Source organism: Moschus berezovskii, chromosome 16 (genome assembly GCF_049115385.1).
Source record: "Moschus berezovskii isolate FMDL1 chromosome 16, NW_MosBer_1.0, whole genome shotgun sequence".
In the NCBI taxonomy this organism is placed as follows: domain Eukaryota; kingdom Metazoa; phylum Chordata; class Mammalia; order Artiodactyla; family Moschidae; genus Moschus; species Moschus berezovskii.
The window spans coordinates 39924893-39943340 of record NC_142475.1 but is presented as its reverse complement, the minus strand read 5'-3'; the positions used below and the strand labels follow the sequence as shown (position 1 = coordinate 39943340).

The 18448-nt window shown below is 37.2% G+C and overlaps 1 protein-coding gene across 2 annotated transcripts in view; it reads left to right on the top strand.

Moving 5' to 3' along the window:
• Positions 1–18448, top strand: part of PKIA (cAMP-dependent protein kinase inhibitor alpha) — a 96594-nt gene that overhangs the window by 54640 nt on the left and 23506 nt on the right. Inside the window, exons 2-3 of one of the 2 annotated variants that reach the window (XM_088844779.1) lie at positions 4415–4542; positions 5174–5230. The gene's annotated coding sequence lies outside the window, so the exon portion shown is untranslated. The remainder of the gene's footprint in view (positions 1–4414; positions 4543–5173; positions 5231–18448) is intronic. The other variant, XM_088844778.1, reaches the window with a different exon arrangement.

Genomic DNA, 18448 nt, shown 5'->3' with positions numbered 1-18448 from the left:
GCGACTAACACTTTCACTTTTCACACTATTCAAGCCAAATGCCAGTGGAAATATTGCACCCATTCCCTACGTTCTATGATTTTGGTTGGGCCAAGTGAGGCTATGATCTTCCATGCCACCTAACTCTAGTATTCTTGCTGGGAAAATCCCATGGACAGAGGAGCTAGTCAGACACAACTGAGTGACAAAGCAGGCACACATGCATCCATAGTGTATATATCAATCCCAATCACCCTCCCTCTTCTGCTTGGTATCCATAAGTTTTTCTCTATGTCTGGGTCTGTATTTCTGCTTTGCAAATGGATCATCTATACCATTTTTCTAGATTCCATATATATGCATTAATATATGATATTTGTTTTTCTTTTTCTGACTTACTTTGTATGACGGTCTCTAGGTCCATCCACATCTCTGCAAATGACCCAATTTTCTTCTTTTTTATGGCTGAGTAATGGCTGGATAGCATCACCGACTTGATGGACATGAGTTTGAGTGAACTCCGGGAGTTGGTGATGGACAGGGAGGCCTGGTGTGCTGTGATTCATGGGGTCGCGGAGAGTGGGACACAACTGAGCGACTGAACTGAACTGAACTTTCTGAATAGTCCCTTGGGAGTTCCCAGGTGGCGCTAGTGGCAAAGAACTTCCCTGCCAATGCAGGAGACATAAGAGACATGGATTTTGATCTGTGGGTCAGGAATATCACCTGGAGGAGAGCATGGCAACCCACTCCAGTATTCTTGCCTAGAGAATCCCATGGAGAGAGGAGCCTGGAGAGCTACCATCCATAAGGTCACAAGAAGTTGGACATGATTGAAACAGCTTAGCATCAGTTCAGTTCAGTCGCGTCTGACTCTGCGACCCCATAGACTGAGGCACACCAGGCTTCCCTGTCCATCACCAACTCCCGGAGCTTGCTCAAACTCATGTCTTCGAGTCGGTGATGCCATCCAACCATCTCATCCTCTGTCATCCTCTTCTCCTCCTGCCTTCGATCTTTCCCAGCATCTGAGTCTTTTCCAGTGAGGCAGTTCTTTGCATCAGGTGGCCAGAGTACTGGAGTTTCAGCTTCAGCATCAGTCCTTCCAGTCCTTCCAATGAATAGTCAGGACTGATTTCCTTTAGGATTGACCAGTTTGATCTCCTTGCAGTCCAAGGGAATCTCGAGTCTTCTCCAACACCACAGTTCAAAAGCATCAATTCTTTGACACTCAGCTTTCTTTACAGTCCAACTCTCACATCCTTACATGACTACTGGAAAATAGTGTGTGTGCAACTTAGCATGCACACTCTTCCATTGTGTGTATGTGTGTGTGTTTGTACACACATCTTCTTTATCCATTCCTCTTTTGATGGATATTTAGCTTGCTTCCATGTCCTGCCTTTTGTAAATAGTGCTGCAATGAACACTGTGGTATATGTGTCTTTTAGAACTGTGGTTTTCTCAGGGTTTATTCCCGGTTTTCTGGATCATATGGTAGTTTTATTTTTAATTTTTTAAGGAACCTCCATACTGTTCTCCACAGTGGTTTTATCAATTTACATTCCCACCAACAGTGTAAGTGTATTCATCTTTCTATAGCCAGGACTATTATCACCCTTTTCCAGAAATCCAGCCACAGTAGATCCAGGATGATCTTTCTAAAACCAAAATAAGCAAATTTATGTTATGAAAATAGCTGATTGTGTTGTGGAACTTTCCTCTTTTCTAAGTTTTCAATTAAAATCTTTCAATGGATTCCCATATCTTTGGAGTAAAAAATCTCACATCCTAACTCTTTTTGTCCGTTGGGCTGCTATAAGAATACACTACAGGTTGGGTGGCTCATGAACAACAGACATTTATTGCTCACAGTTCTGGAGACTGGAAGTGCAAAAGCAGGGTGCCAGCATGGTCAGATGAGGCTTCTCTTGTGGTTCAGTGGTAAAAAACTGCCTAAAATGCAGGAACAGTAGGAGACATGGCTTAGATCTCTGGGTCGGGAAGATCCCCTGGAGGAGGGTATGGCAACCCACTCTAGTATTCTTGTCTGTAGAAGCCCATGGACAGAGGAGCCTAGGGGACTGCAGTCCATAGGGTCACAAAAAGTCACAACTGAAGTGACTTCACACTCATCCATGGCATGTCAGATGAGGGCCTTCTTCTGAGTCAGACTTCTCATTGTACTTTCACATGGCAGAAGAGGCTAGGGAGCTCTATGGGATCTTTTTGTTTGTAGGAGCACTAAATACTGTTCCTGAGGGCTGTGCCCTCATGATCTAGTCTTTCTCAAAGACCCCACCTACAATGGGAAATTAAGATTTCAACGTATGAATTTGGAGGGGCACACAGATTCGACCATACAGACATGGACCATTCATGATCTTGCTTCTGACACCCTCTCCATTGTCTTCGTTTCTTATACTCCAATGGGCATTTCTTATACTGATTATAAATGGATCTCCTTTCTGCTCTGATTCTTAACCATTCATTTTCTTGCAACCGTGAATTTATCTTGTCTTTTCCTTAAAAATGTACCCCTCCTTCCTGTTACATATCCATTTCCATTGACTTCTACAGGAAGCCCTGCTGTCATCTCCCATATACTGTCCACAGCAAGAATTAAGATCTTACTGTGTCTTCCTATAGCATTCGGTAATAATTTTTACTGTAATTATGAATTTTATTTGGATGTCACATTACATTTAATTCTAGATGGCAAGATAATGATTTAGTAACAGTAACACTAGTGTTAGCTTAACCCATGATATACTCTAGCTGTTCAATAAATGTTTGTTTAATGAGTGAATGAATGAATGCTTGAATTCTCAGCTTGAAATCTTAATCATTTTACCTTTTAAAAATCTGTTCAAAGATACAGTTTTTCAGAAAATTGCGGACTTAGGATCCTAAACTTCATTTGATAGAGGAAATTTTTACTGACACATCATGTTTGAATACCTCCAGGTAAAACCATTAACCCAGGAATTTAAGGTTATCCATTTAGACTTGCAAGCCGGTAACTAATACCTCCTGCCCCCACTATATCAGATGGTATCAGTGCTCTACTCATACCTCCCCAGCCTCATTATTCCAGTATATACTGATAGAATCATCTAGCATCTGCAATTAGCCACTCTAGGACAGGTCAGAAGTATGCAGGAGTTCATATATCTATGTGTAGCTCTCAACTAAGGGCAGAGGGGGAATGGAACACAAGTACTTCAGGTTTCTCACCCCGTCTTGGAATAACTCTGAGACACATTCTATAGTTTTAGAGAACTCCCCTGGAGGACTGACAGCAGTTCCTGTAGGAGAAATCAGTTCAGTAATGTACCTCTATTGATTTTTTTCCATATCTCTGCTCTCAAATCCCACTCCACTCCTGCATTTTCTGGAAGAACCTCCCAGATGAACAGTTTGCATTCAAATTCTTGCCTCAGGTTCTGCTTCTAGGGGAATTCAATTTATCGCATCCTACCAATCTAGTGCTCCTTACAGAGCCATCACTGCTACACGTATGAAGGCATGGCTCATTTTGTGTCACTCCGCCTGCATCCTAATACTTTTAAACAGATTGGAAAGAGCATGACCTTGAAGAGAAAAATAGTTTATATGAGAATGGCCAATGGATAAAGGAAAGGATATACAGTGCCATTTGTTTTCCATTGATGATAGTATGAAATTTATAGGCAGATGGACTAACAGGTGTGACTAGAATAGGAGGAGACTGCCCCCTTGGTTACTAAGGAAACCGCTATTATTATTGTGGAAACACAATCTAACAACTTTATTGCTTGACTTGTAGCCTTTTTCTTAATTCTAGTATCTTTCTAAATCACTGAATAGCAGCCAACAGATTCTCTTCCCACGACTTCATCACAAAGAGACACACATGTGCACATACACATACGCACACACACTTTTGTGAATGCCAGTGCTAGAAAAGACAAGCTCATGGTGCATGTGTGCAATGGATACTGTAAATTACAGGTCTCTGTGAAATACTCTCCTGCAAGTTTCACGAATAATTACGTTTAGTAAAAATAATAATTTCCTAAAGAGCTTGATGAAAACTGAAGAAAGAAAATTCTAAAGAAAACAACTTAGAAACCTGCCTTTTTGTCCTCACTTTGTGCCTTAATGAACAAAGGATAACAGGGACTTTTATTGAAGTCTCTGCTTGGGTTGAAGACACAAGAGGCAACCTGTACTTTTACATTAATATGTTAAGTTTATGAGTATGTAAAATTTTTCATCTGCACTGTCAGGTTCTTTACCACTAGCGCCACCTGGGAAGCCCATGCAAACTTAGAAAGCATGAATTTTCCGAAAGCCATTATACTGTTTAGAAGATGTATGCTTGGATGTTTACTTAAAACTAAAAAATGAGGTCTATGTGTACAAATAATTTCTCTTTCTATATCCATTTCAGTTTTCTGAGTTTCTGGGAAGGCCTGGTATCTCCAAAGGAACAGTTTCTGGTAGAAGTCTGGAGGTCTGATTCAAGAGAAAATAATCTAGGATAGCCAATGAATTGAGGACAAGAAGGTTTCCAATCAGGTAGGAACTCTTAACCTCATACAATCACCTTAAATAAAGTGTGCTGTTAGCTGGATATGATACAACTGCTTGGAAAAGATGGATTTATAATCTACCCTACAAGGAAACTACCCCTAGTTCCCTTGGAGGTTGTGGTGTTTATCAGAGAGTACCTTGGGGGAAAATGAGTACAATAACATTATGATGCTTTTTTCCATTTTTAGCTCATTGTTGCCAAGTACCTTTGGTGATCTTGGTGCCTGTGATTTAGTCCCATGAGCTTAGGTATGTGGAATGGCAGTTAACCCTTTTTAGTATTTTCTCCCAAGACAAATCGTTTTTATAGGTTTTTCCATGATCTTCTAGTTGCTTATCACAATTAAACATCAAGTCTCCCAAATGAGGTATAGTTCCAGTCATTCTAAGGAAATCAGCTTGGTTCTTATTGGGACACATCTTCTTGGTCTTGGCACAAAGTGAGTTCACATAAAGAGTTACAAGGAGGAGAATGGGACTTGAGAAAGAGGAGTTCACTGTTCCCTGTGCACATCAGAACTCCTCTGACAATTGTATTTTCATTAGCAATGTCAACTTAAAAAATATTCACAACCTAAAGGTTGAGAGTTATGTTTTATTTGGTGGGGATTTTTAGGACTTCAGGATCAGGAGGCAGCATCTCAAGTAACCCTGAGAGAACTGCTCCAAGGAGGTAAGATGGGGAGCCAGGTTTTATAGAAGTTTTGCAACAAAGGGCAGGTAGACCAAACATCAGAAGATCATTGTTAATTAAAGAAAAATCAGATATTCCAAGTTATGTAGTTTAGCACTTTTCTCTGTATGGGAGGATGCAGGAGTCTGGGCTCATTGAAATCATTCCTTTGATATGCACCTCAGCTATATAGAACCAGTATCCTGTGTTTTCATATCTTCAGCTGCCTCAGGGCTGACCATAGAGAGTGGCTGAAGTCTGATCTCTGCTAGATGGTAGATAGTCTTTCTTTCCTGAGTTCCCTCAGGGCTCACCAGTTTACCATCAGTGATGCCTGCAATCACTGATGACTGTCACATCCTTTGTCTACTGATATGCAAGAAATTTTCCATTTTTCAGAGTTTGTGATAAAACCTTACAGTAAAATGAATAATGAAGATGTCCCATTATATGGCAGGACAAAAGATAGTAGTGACATCAAAATCAGGGCCTATCCGTCTCATCTGTGTTATAGACTCAGTGTTTAGCTGTGTATTTGACTATTCAATAAGAAGACCATGTTGAATGACTTAAGGATGAATTAATGAATGAAAAAAAGTTAATATAGTAGAAACTGTGTTTTATCCTTGTATTTTCTTTGTGTGTTGACTTCTATATTTCAGGACTTAGCACTATTACTGACAGAGCAAGTTGTTGAAAGAATCAGTTCAGTTCAGTCGCTCAGTTGTGTCTGACTCTTTGCAACTCCATGAATCACAGCATACCAGGCCTCCCTGTCCATCAGCAACTCCTGGAGTTCACTCAAACCCACCTCCATCGAGTTGGTGATGCCATCCAGAATGAAACCCTACAATTCTAAGAATAATTTTAAGACCAATACAGACCTCATATTTGTCACGGTCTATGACAGAAGTATCCAGAAATGAAAGCCTGGATCTCAGCTACTGATAGAGTTAACAGAATCTATTAAGTTTTAATAATTTACAATTCATCCTATTACATTTAGGCATTTACCTACATGAGCCATACAATTAAATGTTGACTGGAAAAAAATGCACAACCTAAAAGTTAAGAATTCCGTTTTATTCAGCAGACATACTGAAGACTTGTCAGGAGACAGCTTCTCAGATAACTCTGAGGGACTGTTCTGAAGATGTAAGGGAGGAGCCAGGGTATTTAGAACATTTTTGCCAAAAAAAAACCAGGTTGTTGGAACATCAAAAGATCACTGTTAATTAAAGAAACTAGACATCTCAAGTTAATGAATTTAGCACCTCAATATGTGGTAAGATGCAAGAATCTGGGCTCATTGGAATCATTCCATTGATATGCACTTTAAGTATCTAAGGCCAGTATTCTGATTTTTCCATCTTGAGTCCCCCCAGGGTGCAGCTTTGAGGGTGGCTGTAGTGGCTGGCGGCTTGATGCCTATAACATCCTTTGTTACTGATATGACAGGCGACATCTTTGTCCACATAAATGACTTGAATTTGGATAGCACATCCTTGGATGTGCAAAACATGATTCTTGGAGCATTTTTACAAAGTTAAGGGCAATTTCAGAATCACTATCAGCTAAAATTGCTATTTATACGTCTCCACAGGTAGGTAGTAAACTGCTGTTGCTAGCTTCTTTATTCCCAAGGGATAACAAAAAGCCATGTAATTCAAGGAAAAAATGTAAAATTTAGCACAATGCCATTTCCACAAAACCAAACACACAGATATACAGATATACACACACACATACACAAACTCTCTCAGATATGAAGTAATAATCTAAAATAGAACCTGGAACTCATTGCAAAATAGCTGATGTACTCATATTTGATGATTTTCTTTGATTAATGTTTCATATTTATATAGATATATATTAATAACATTCAGATTTGCTATATGGAAAAATAACTTTGTACCAATATTGTCTTTGTCTGTGTTATCAATAATGTACGAGATTATCTCCTCTGCTCCATCCTTTTCCTGTAATATCTTATGGGCAGGAGATGTAGTTATCAGTTGTTTTTAAAATTTCTAGATATCCGGAAGACTAATATCACTTAAATAAAGAAGGCAGATTATCCCAAGTAGGTGGCTTCGTTATGGAGCATAAAGTTCTCATAGTAAAGCTGAAGAATTTCATAGTTAAAAGGCTTCAGTTGCAGAAGATTTGTGAGTAAATATGTAAGTTGTTTCAAAGTGGACTCTCTTTTCTATAATTAATGTCTGGGAGTTATCTTTGGTACCTAATGGATTTTGATTTTAAAGTATTATTTGGTAATATACCAAAGAATATATTAAATTGGGTATAAATTATGAGAAATTATAAAATAAACTCCTTTAAACACACCACCAAAATTAAGAACTCGAATCAGAATTGTTGAACCTTCTCTCTGTTCTCTACCCTGGTTTCACCTTCCTTTCACCAAAGAAACCACTGTCATCTTGGCTTTCTATTCAGCACTCATTTAATCTTTATGTGATTTTGCTTGTTATTGAGATTTATAAAATTGATATCATACTTTAGTCTGCTGTGCTTGCTTTTTTACTCAATGTCATGTTTCTAAGGTTCATACATTTTGTTTTAACTCATGTTCATTCATTTTACTGGAGAAGGGAACGGCAACCCACTCCAGTATTCTTGCCTGGAGAATGGGCAGAGGAGAATATTCCATATTGTATAAATATAAGAAAATATATTTATTAGACTATTAATGATATTGGGACCTATTATGAACAGTACTTCCATGAACATCTATTTTAATGTTTCCTGGTACACATGTGCAAGATTTTATTTAACATAAGTAAAAGAGCACACCACTAGAGTAGAATTGCTGAAAATTAAAATATTCAACTTGAAAATATTATGCCAAATGTTTTCCAAAGCTATAGAATCTGTTTTTAGTCCTCCTGTTCTATAGCCTCACCAGTAAGAATGGGCAATCTAGCCAGTATAAATTCTCTTCCATTTTTTTTTTTTTTTAGTTTGCTCGGTTTCCCCTAAAAAAAATATACCACAGACTCAATGGCTTAAAAAAAGAGACTTATCTTCTCCTGGTTCTGGAGGCTGGAATTCCAGGATCAAGGTGTTGGCAGTCGGGGTCTTTCTGAGATCTCTCTCCTTGAGTTGCAGATGGCCACTGCCTTCTGACTGTGTCTTCACATGTCCTTTTCCCTGTGTGTGTGTATCTTTGGTGTCTCTTCCTCTTCTTATGACACTGGTCATATTAGGTTGAGTATCCTTCATTTGTTTAAATAGTTGCCTGTGTTTCCTATTCTGTGGAATCCCAGAAAATATCTTTTCTGCGTTATTCTGTTACTTATCTTTTTCTTACTTTTTCTTATTGTTCCTTGTGCTTAGTCATTCAGTCGTGTTCGACTCCGAGACCCTATGAACTGGAGCCTGCCAGGCTTCTCTGTCCATGGGGATTCTCCAGGCAAGAATCCTGGAGTGGATTGCCATGCCCTCCTTCAGGGGATCTTCCCAACCCAAGGATTGAACCCGGGTCTCCCGCATTGCAGGCAGATTCCTTACCAGCTAAGCCACCAGGGAAGCCCTGGTATTGTTCTTTAAATACAAGCAAATAATCCTTTGTCAGCTATATCTGACACAAATAAGTTATGTCTTGCCTTCTTACTTTTTTAATGTTATCTGGTGATAAATAGCAGCTCTCAATTTTAATGAAATCAAATTTATCTTTTAGCCTAGTGCCTTTTTGTCTTACTTAAAATGTTTTCTCCTAGCTTGATGCTACACAGATACAGTAGATTTTCTTCTGAAAGTTCTAGTGTATCTGTGTTCTATATTCAAGCCATTAATGTATCTAGAAGTGACATGTATAAATAATTCCCAATTGCTTTGTTTTCTTATGAATAATTAAGTTTTTCAGGATCACTTTGGAATGATTTTTTTTAGGTGTGTCTGAGCTATTTTTGGACATTCGACCATTCATATGAATTTCAGAATTAGCTGGTATGCAAAACCTCTGTTAACTATTTTTATTGTAAATATATTGAATATTTAAATGAAGTTGGGGAAATTTTACATCATTTTGATGGTCTCTTTATTCATAAATAAAATGTATTTCCCCATTTATTTATGTTTCAATAAGGGTTTGTCATTTTATCCATAAATGTCTCTCACATCTTTATTTAGATTTATTCCTAGGCAACTTTTTTTTCTATTTTAAATAATTATTAAGCTCTTTCTTTTTGCTGGATTAGAGAATCCAATAGGGTTTTGTATCTTGAACTTACATCTATCCGTCTTGCTAATATTGCTTCTTAGTAAGAGAGAGAAGTTTCTTAGCAAAAAGGAATAAATGTAAAATTAAATAAAAATGTTATAGGTCAACTCTGGTCAATAATAGAACTATCTGTGATAATGGAAATGCTCTTATGCTGTGCTTGTGCTTGGTCGCTCAGTCATATCTGACTCTTTGTGATTCCATGGACTGTAGCCCATCCTCCTCTGTCCATGGGATTCTCCAGACAAGAATACTGGAGTGGGTTGCCAGGCCCTGCTCCAGAGGATCTTCCCAACCCAGGGATTGAACCCAGGTCTCCTGCATTGCAGGTTCTTAGTGCTATCAAATCTATAACCATTAGTCACATATGTTTTAAAAAAAAACATTTAACTTAAATAAAATTCAATAAAATTAAAAATTCAGTTCTTGAATCACACTTGCCCACATTTCAGGTATTTAATAGCCACTTGTTAATAAGGGGCGCTATATTGGACATTTGGCTCTAGACTGTTCGACTGTGGAGCCATGCAGTCCTGGGATTTTATCTTTGTCAGTGGCATAATGAGATCTTTTCATGTGCCTATTATCCTGTTATTAAAAAGAGAAGTTACTTAACAGTCCTGTCTAACTTTTTGAAATAATCCAACATACAGCTTTCACCACCCGTGAATTTCTTGAACCATATTTATGTTTCTAAACTACTTCTTGAATCAAGTGTTCACTTGATTCATGACCCTATAAATGCAATTTTGATCATTTTCCCTTGAAATCTCATATTCGTATAACCATGTGGAAATGGATTTCCTACATTTTTGCCCTCTTGTAAGCTCTTCTTGTATTTTAATCCTCATGAGCTTATATCCCCTCATGTTAAATACTTAATATCAGTAGCTTGTAAAAAATTTTAAGAGATCATTGGTAAGTTCTTTTTTTTCAATCATCCATACATTTAAACAGCATGTTGCAATAAGAAATAATACTTAGTAATAAAAAGACCCAAGTCATAGTTTTACCCATAAAAATAAATTTTATATGCATTCAAGTAAGGTTTATATAAGGTATATAAGATTTATTCTCATTCTAAAATTGAGAGTCCCTTATACTGCAAGGAGATCCAACCAGTCCATTCTAAAGGAGATCAATCCTGGGTGTTCATTGGAGGGACTGATGCTAAAGCTGAAACTGCAATACTTTGGCCACCTCATGCGACGAGTTGACTCACTGGAAAAGACTCTGATGCTGGGAAAGGTTGGGGGCGGGAGGAGAAGGGGACGACGGAGAATGAGATGGCTGGATGGCATCACCGACTCTGTGGACATGAGTTTGAGTGAACTCCGGGAGTTGGTGATGGACAGGGAGGCCTGGGTGCTGTGATTCATGGGGTCGCGGAGAGTCGGACACGACTGAGCGACTGAACTGAACTGAACTGAACTGAAAATTGTTATGATTATTTGGGCTTCCCTGGTAGCTCAGCTGGTAAAGAATCTGCCTGCAATGCAGGAAAACCCCATTCGATTCCTGGGTTGGGAAGATCCTCTGGAGAAGGGATAGGCTACCGATACCAATATTCTTAGGCGTCCCTGTGGCTCAGATGGTAAAGAATCCACCTGCAATGCGGGAGGCCTGGGTTGGATCCCTGGGTTGGGAAGATCTCCTGGAGAGGGAAGAGCTACCCACTCTGGTACTCTGGCCTGGAGAATTCCATGGACAGAGGAGTCTGGCAGGCTACAGTCCTAATTTTCCCCGAAGTTCAAATACTTACCATAAATAGCTTCTAAAAAAACATTAAGAGATCACTGGTAAGCTCTTTTATTTTCAGTCATCTATACATTTAAATAATGCATTGCAATAAGAAATAATCTTTGGTAATCAAAAGACCCAAGTCATAATTCACCCATAAAAATGAACTCTGTATGTATTCAAGTAAGGTTTATATAAGGTACATAAAATTTATTCTGATTCTAAAACTGTTATGATTATTTAGAAAATTATGTTTTAAATAATGATAAGATTCAAAACCAATAAAGGTTTGAAATCTATGTAAAGAATCTATAAAGAATTCAAGTATTTTACCTTTTTCCCTTATTTGGCATTAACCTGTACTCCTTCATCTTTTGCTTACAGCATGCCGTAGCTGCAGTTGACACAAAGACAAAATATAATGTCTAAATATTCTGTACATTTTGTTAAATGAATACTTTTGTTTAAAATTGTTATAACCTAAATTGTTGATTCCCCTTTCACAACTTTTTCTATTTTCCATGCTACTTCAATCAATCACTTGTGATAGAAAATTATTCCTTTTTTTTTTTTGGTTTGCTATTTCTTTTTTAAAAATATCATGTTTCAAACTATCATCAATTCGGGAAACATTGGAAAATGAACCTCAGAATTCCCAGCATTAATGTTTTGTTTCACTGGCTATCAGGACACCGTACTTTCCTAGATTTCTCCCCTCCTCATTGGCCATTTGCAGTCTCCTTTGTGATGCCCCCTACCCCTCATGAAATTCAAAGGCACTTGCTCCTTGGAAGAAAAGCTATGACAAACCTAGACAGCATATTAAAAAGCAGACGTACATCACTTTGTCAACAAAGGTTGATATAGTCAAAGCTAAGGTTTTTCCAGTAGTCATGTGCGGATGTGAGAGTTGGTTCATAAATAAGGCTGAGCCAAAATAATTGATGCTTTTGCACTGTGGTGCTGGAAAGACTCTTGAAGGTCCCTTGGACAGCAAGGAGATCAAACCAGACAGTCCTAAAAGAAATCAAACCAGTCAATCGTAAAGAAAATCGACCCTGAATATTCACTGGAAGAACTGATGCTAAAGTTGAAACTCCAGTACTTTGACCACCTGATGCGAAGAGCTGACTCATTGGAAAAAACCCTGATGCTGGGAAAGATTGAGGGCAAAAGGAGAAAGGGGTGACAAAGGATGGGATGGTTAGATAATCACCAATTCAATAAATGTGAGTTTGAGCATATTCTAGGAGATAGTGAAAGACCGGGAAACCTGGCAAGCTGTAGTCCATGGGGTCATAAAGACAAACTCATCTACTCATCTACTGCTACTACTGTCTCACATAACCACACCCAGAATTTCTTTCTGCAATGGCCTTCCCAGTATCAGAGCTTTTGCACTTGCTATTCCCTAAAACCTGGAAGAAAATCGGTAAGAATCCTCCCAACAGAGATCTTAGATGGCATTTACATTTCATTTTGTAGTTGTTTGGTAGAAGATATTTTTGCAAAAGACAGATACATTTTACTTTGGAGACTGCTCACACATGTAGCAGTTTACAGGCTGGTTAAATAGCAAATGTGAATTGATAAAGCTAAAACAAAAAAGAACTGTAATTGATGAGACCTGTGTGTTTTAAACCGTGAACTTTGAGTGATTAGACATAATTTAAGTATCAATATTTAATTAATGAGAATTAGCTAAGATCTTTTCCAAATACCCATTACCCACTATAGAACTTCTGAACAGATATCATGACAGGGTCCATGGATCTGAATTTTAGCAAGTACCTCAGTTGATTCTGTTGCACATGGTGTTCAGTCCTTTAAGAGACACCAAGCTGGGGGCTGGAGACACAGGTTTGATTTCTGGGTGGGGAATATCCCCTTGAGGAGGAATTGGCAACCCACTCCAGTATTCTTGCCTGGGAAATCCCAAAGACAGAGAAGTCTGGCAGGCTCCAGTTCATGGGGTTGCAAAGAGTCGGACACGATTTAGTGACTGTACAACAGGCTGGTTTATTTGCTGAGATATAAGGAGATCAGATTCAGTATTAATTATCATACAACTAACCAATGAGATGGAACTGAGCATCAGGTGACAAAAGAGAAAGAGGATCAAATTATGTTTGGTGAGGAACAGGATATTTAGATAATTACAAAGTAGTTTACCACAAAATTATTAATATTAAAGGAGAAAAAATAACTTTACAATGGAGAATACAGACTGACACCCCTTACTCAAATAAGTAAAATAATTTTCCAGTAAGGTTACAAGTTAAAAGTTTGCCAAAATTGTTTGGTAGGATGCAGTAAGAAGAACAAAAGCTTCACCACTGTGTTATTCCTGCCAATTATACATATCCTGAATCTAATGAGACAAATACAAACTAAATCCTACAAAATAACTGATTTATAGTCATTAAAATTTTCTAGTTAATCTAATTTAGTGGAAGCCTGAGAAAATTTTCAAGGTTAATACTAAAGAGGCCCACTAAATACAATATGTGATTCTGGGCTGATCATTTTATTATGAATGGCTTGACTGGGACAAATGACAAAATGGAAAGGGGACTCAATATTAGATAGCCATGTAGTAATGAGTCAGTGTTAATTTCCTGATTTTTATGATTATACTTGAATATATTGAATATATGTTTGTAGGAAATACTAGAGGATTGGGGGAGACATTGCATTGTGTTGGCAGCTATTCTCGAATGGTTTGGGAAATAAATTGTTTTTATTGTCATTTTAACTTTTCTATAATTTTTGAGATTGTTAAAAAAATACAAAATAAGAGGAAAAGATCCCTAAGTTAGGTAATCCTCTTTTTCTTGGCAAATTGCAAAGTTAAAAAGCTCATTTATACCATTGTAAAAATTGTGGTCAAATTTTTAGTCTATTTGTGTTGATTTATGTTATTAACAGCATAATATCTTATTTTCTATTTGAGATTTTTTTATTTTTCCTTAATTATGCATTGTTTTTCACTCTATCAAATGTCTATGAATTTGGTAAAGTCCTCAGTATTAAAATAAAGATTCATAGAAATGAAAATAAGTTCTTAGAGAAATTTATGAATGTCTACCTGCCTTTAGAAATGGAGTAAATTGGCATGAAATTTATAAGGGAAAGAAACTATACAGAGCTATCCCTTGCAGAAACTCAAAATGGTTGCATATATTTATCTGTTAAGAGGTCTGTGATGAAACAGTAGCTATATGTTCAAACTTACATGCAACCTTTTAAATCACATTTCATATCAGTCCATGTAACTGGACAATTCAGAAAGTAAATTAAAACAATTCTTGATTTCAATACTTTCTAAGGTCAAAGCTTAGAATAATGAAAAACTTATCTTTCACTCTAAGAAACCTGGGCGGTTATTAGTCAAAGCAGATGTGTTGTCCTACTGGCCTACACCTGGTTATAAATAGCAGTATGACTTGAGAACACCCTGGACACAGAGTGGGCTTTCTAAATATAGCTTTTCCTTTCCACAAAGGGGTTTTACAAGAATGCTGCCTTTGTGAAAATGTAGCCTTTAAAGAGGATACAGACACTAAAGTCAGTGACTTTTAATTGTAAAAAAAATTTTGAAATATTTTCTTAGCCTGGGAACTCACATTTTAGAGGCATAGAAACTGAAGTCCAATGAAATTAAATATTTCACCCGGTATCAAACTTCAGGCAAGAAATAATGACAGCACTCAAGCCTCTGTCTTCTAAATCCATCGAATGCAGCATACAATAGTTTGCGAGAACTGATTCATTGCCCTCAACACCACATTCCTTCTGCGCCTTATCGCTCTTGCTTCCTAAAGAGAGATGATAATATTATCAGCAAGCTTTAGTTACAATTTTTTTTTAAATTTTGCTGTTTTGTAATTCATTTTTGAAAAATTGTATTTCTGTGTTAAAAATGTGTGAGGACAGTTTCCTTTATTCTTGAAACACCTCTCCCTGCATTTACCATCTTTTATTGTTAAATTACTGTGTAGCAGTAGGTACAAAAACACATATAGTAGAGGAGATAAGTATCAGGCAACAAAGTGTGTGGAGAGGATGGGAGGCAGGGGGAGGTTAGAGCTGTCATATCTTAAAGGGAGATGGGAAGAGGGGGAAGAGAAGAAAAATTTATTTGTTTGAAAAAAATATAATGGCAAGATAGACAGTGTCTAGGGCTTCCCTGGTGGCTCAGAGGTTAATGCGTCTGCCTCCAATGCGGGAGACCCGGGTTCGATCCCTGGGTCGGAAAGATCCCCTGGAGAAGGAAACGGTAACCCACTCCAGTATTCTTGCCTGGAGAATCCCATGGATGGAGAAGCCTTGTTAGGCTACAGACCACGGGGTCGCAAAGAGTCGGACACGACTGAGCGACGGAACGGAAGGGAAACTTAATACATTTTCCTTAATTTAAATCCCAGATTAACTTCCATTGTTTGCATAGCCACAGACAAGAAAATAAACAAAGAGATTTTTGTATACCATAATTTTACATTAATTTCATAAAGATTTCTATAAGACTGTAAAAATAAATTAAAAAAACAGAAGTCTTATCTTTAACTTTTTTTACCTGCTTCCTTACACTTTAATAAGTTGGTAAATGACATTTAAATTCAATAGATATGATTAATTCTGTCCCACAGTTTTTAAATGTGCTGGTGAGTGTGTGTGTGTGTGTGCGTGCATACCTTTGCAGCCAGTAAAATAAAGTTCTTGATCAAATAATTATTATCATCTAGACTAAAATCAGATATGACAGAGGGGCCAGCCATCGGTAAGTTTAAAAGTCACCCTGGGTGATTAATACATGTAGCAGGACTGCAGGTCTCTCTTTAGGTGAAGCACTTAAATGCAAGTATAACTAAGCATGGCTCTAATTTCATATCTGAAATCTGCTTTATTTAGAGTTCATGGGCTTGTTCTGTTTCTATAGTCTTTGTTGTGCTATAAAAATATCAGAATTTTTAATTAATGAACTGATATGTAAAAGTGAAATACTGAAAGATAAGATAAACATGAAGTCCTCTAATTGTCATGCAAATAAGTTTGACACAAAATTGGAAATTAGATAAAGACATTACATGCATGCTAAGTCACTTCAGTCATGTCCAACTCTCTGCGGTCCTATGCACTGTAGCCTGCCAGGCTCCTCTGTGCATGGGATTTCCCAGGCAAGAATACTGGAATGGATTGCCATGTTCCTCCTTCAGGGGATCTTTCCAACCCAGGAATTGAACCCACATCTCCTGTGGCTCCCACATTGAAGGCAGAATCTTTACCTCTGAGCCACCAGGGAAGCCAAGAAAAAGACATTAATAAATCATAATGCTGAAATTAAAATCTTCTACTTATGTCAGTACAAAAGAAATCCTAATTTGTACCACAAGGTAATGAATTCAGTACTTTTCATTTGTTAAATATGTGCCGAGTACCCTGCACTGTGCATATAAAACTTCGGAAATTTGGAGGACAAACAAGAAAAACAGAAGCTCTCTACCCTCAACTTATTTATACTATAGTTAATTAAAGTTCTCTACTTTGAGATGTTTTTAATTCCTCAGTTCATTGTAATATCTTCATCGGTTTTCTTTGTTAAAACCAATCTTTAGCACTTTAAATAGTTTTTTCAATGTTCCTGTTAATGAAATACAGTCATAATAGTAACTTCCAATGCTAATAATATAGTTGATAAGAGAAATACTCAAAATTGATTGGAAAGTGATATTGATAATCTACAAAATGTCATGAGGTTTCCCAGGTAACGACTTCTCTCCTATGCAAAAATGCACTTATTATTTATTGTCTAAGCTTATAAAAACTGTCTTACTTTATTCATATACAAGTTTTACAACATTCTTTAATTCATATTTTAAGATATTTTGTTCAGTTATCTCTCTGGAAACTGTTGATTTATATATATTATATAAATATTAATATGTATTTTTCAATGGCTAGATAAAAAAGGGCTTTTTTAACTGCTGAAATTTGTTTAGTTTATATTGTCTTTCAGCATTTCATTTTCTCACTGAAGTCTATCCTACTGATTTCAAAATGCCTGAAAAATCTGAAAATCCCATTTAAAGTAAATGTATGGAAAATTTTCATACATTGTCGCAAAGAGTCAGACACGACTGAGCGACTGAACTGAACTGAACTGATGGAAAATTTTCAAGATAACATGTAATGATGGTAGGTAAGAAGAGTATTAAACATTGTGCTGAAGATCATTCCATTAATAAAGAGATTAATCAATAACCCTAACATTCAGACATATAATAAAAAGGAAAAACATTAATCATAATACTGAGCAATGACATTTTCAATAAAGGGAGCTATTGAATATTGTATAGGAAACTAGTATCTGCAAAGCAGATAAATTGGCAGTGATTATGCATATATTTAAAATATGTTGAAACACAGTCATAAAAACTGTTTTCTTTTTGGCGGAAAAGAGGCATATTGAAGTATTCAAGCACTACTTCAACTGGAATAGACAGACATTATGCAGAAAGTACATAATTGTAAAAGAGCAGATATTAGCATTTGTGTGAATATGTGTGCTTTTAATTAATGCATTTTCATTCATTCAGAAAGGAAAAGAATGATAAATTTATTTTAAATGTGGCATTGTGATAAGCTGAAGTTCCATTCTTAGACTTTTACTGCTGTTCCTTTGTGTATGTTCAGTCGCTCAGTCTTGTCTGACTCTTTGCAACCCTATGGACTGTAACCCACCAGGTCCTCAGTTGTGGAATTTTCCGAGCAAGAATGTTGGAGCAGGTTGCCATTTCCTACTCCAGGGGATCTTCTCAACCCAAGGATCGAACCCCTGTCTCTTGAACCTCCTGCATTGGCAGGCAGACTTCAGTATTCACCAAAGAATACTATACTGTCATTTATCAAATTAGAAATTTGGAAGCAATCCTAGGATTCTCATTATAGAGTCCCCTGCCTTCATGCTCCCCACTCAATAAGAATCCCTGACTTTCCTATGTGGGAAAGCTGTCTCCAATGCACACCTACTCTGTCACTCTCCAGGGCCAGCATCTCTGCCTCAGCATCCTAGTGAAGTCACTTCTATTTCAGTGTGTGCAGGGCCATTTTTAAACCTTTCTCAGTCCTAGGTAATTGCACTTTAAGAAGCTTCACCCTAAATGTTATCAAATGAATTAAAATATGCTGGAGAAAAACATGGTCCCAAAGGATAAATGCACCCCAGTATTCATTGC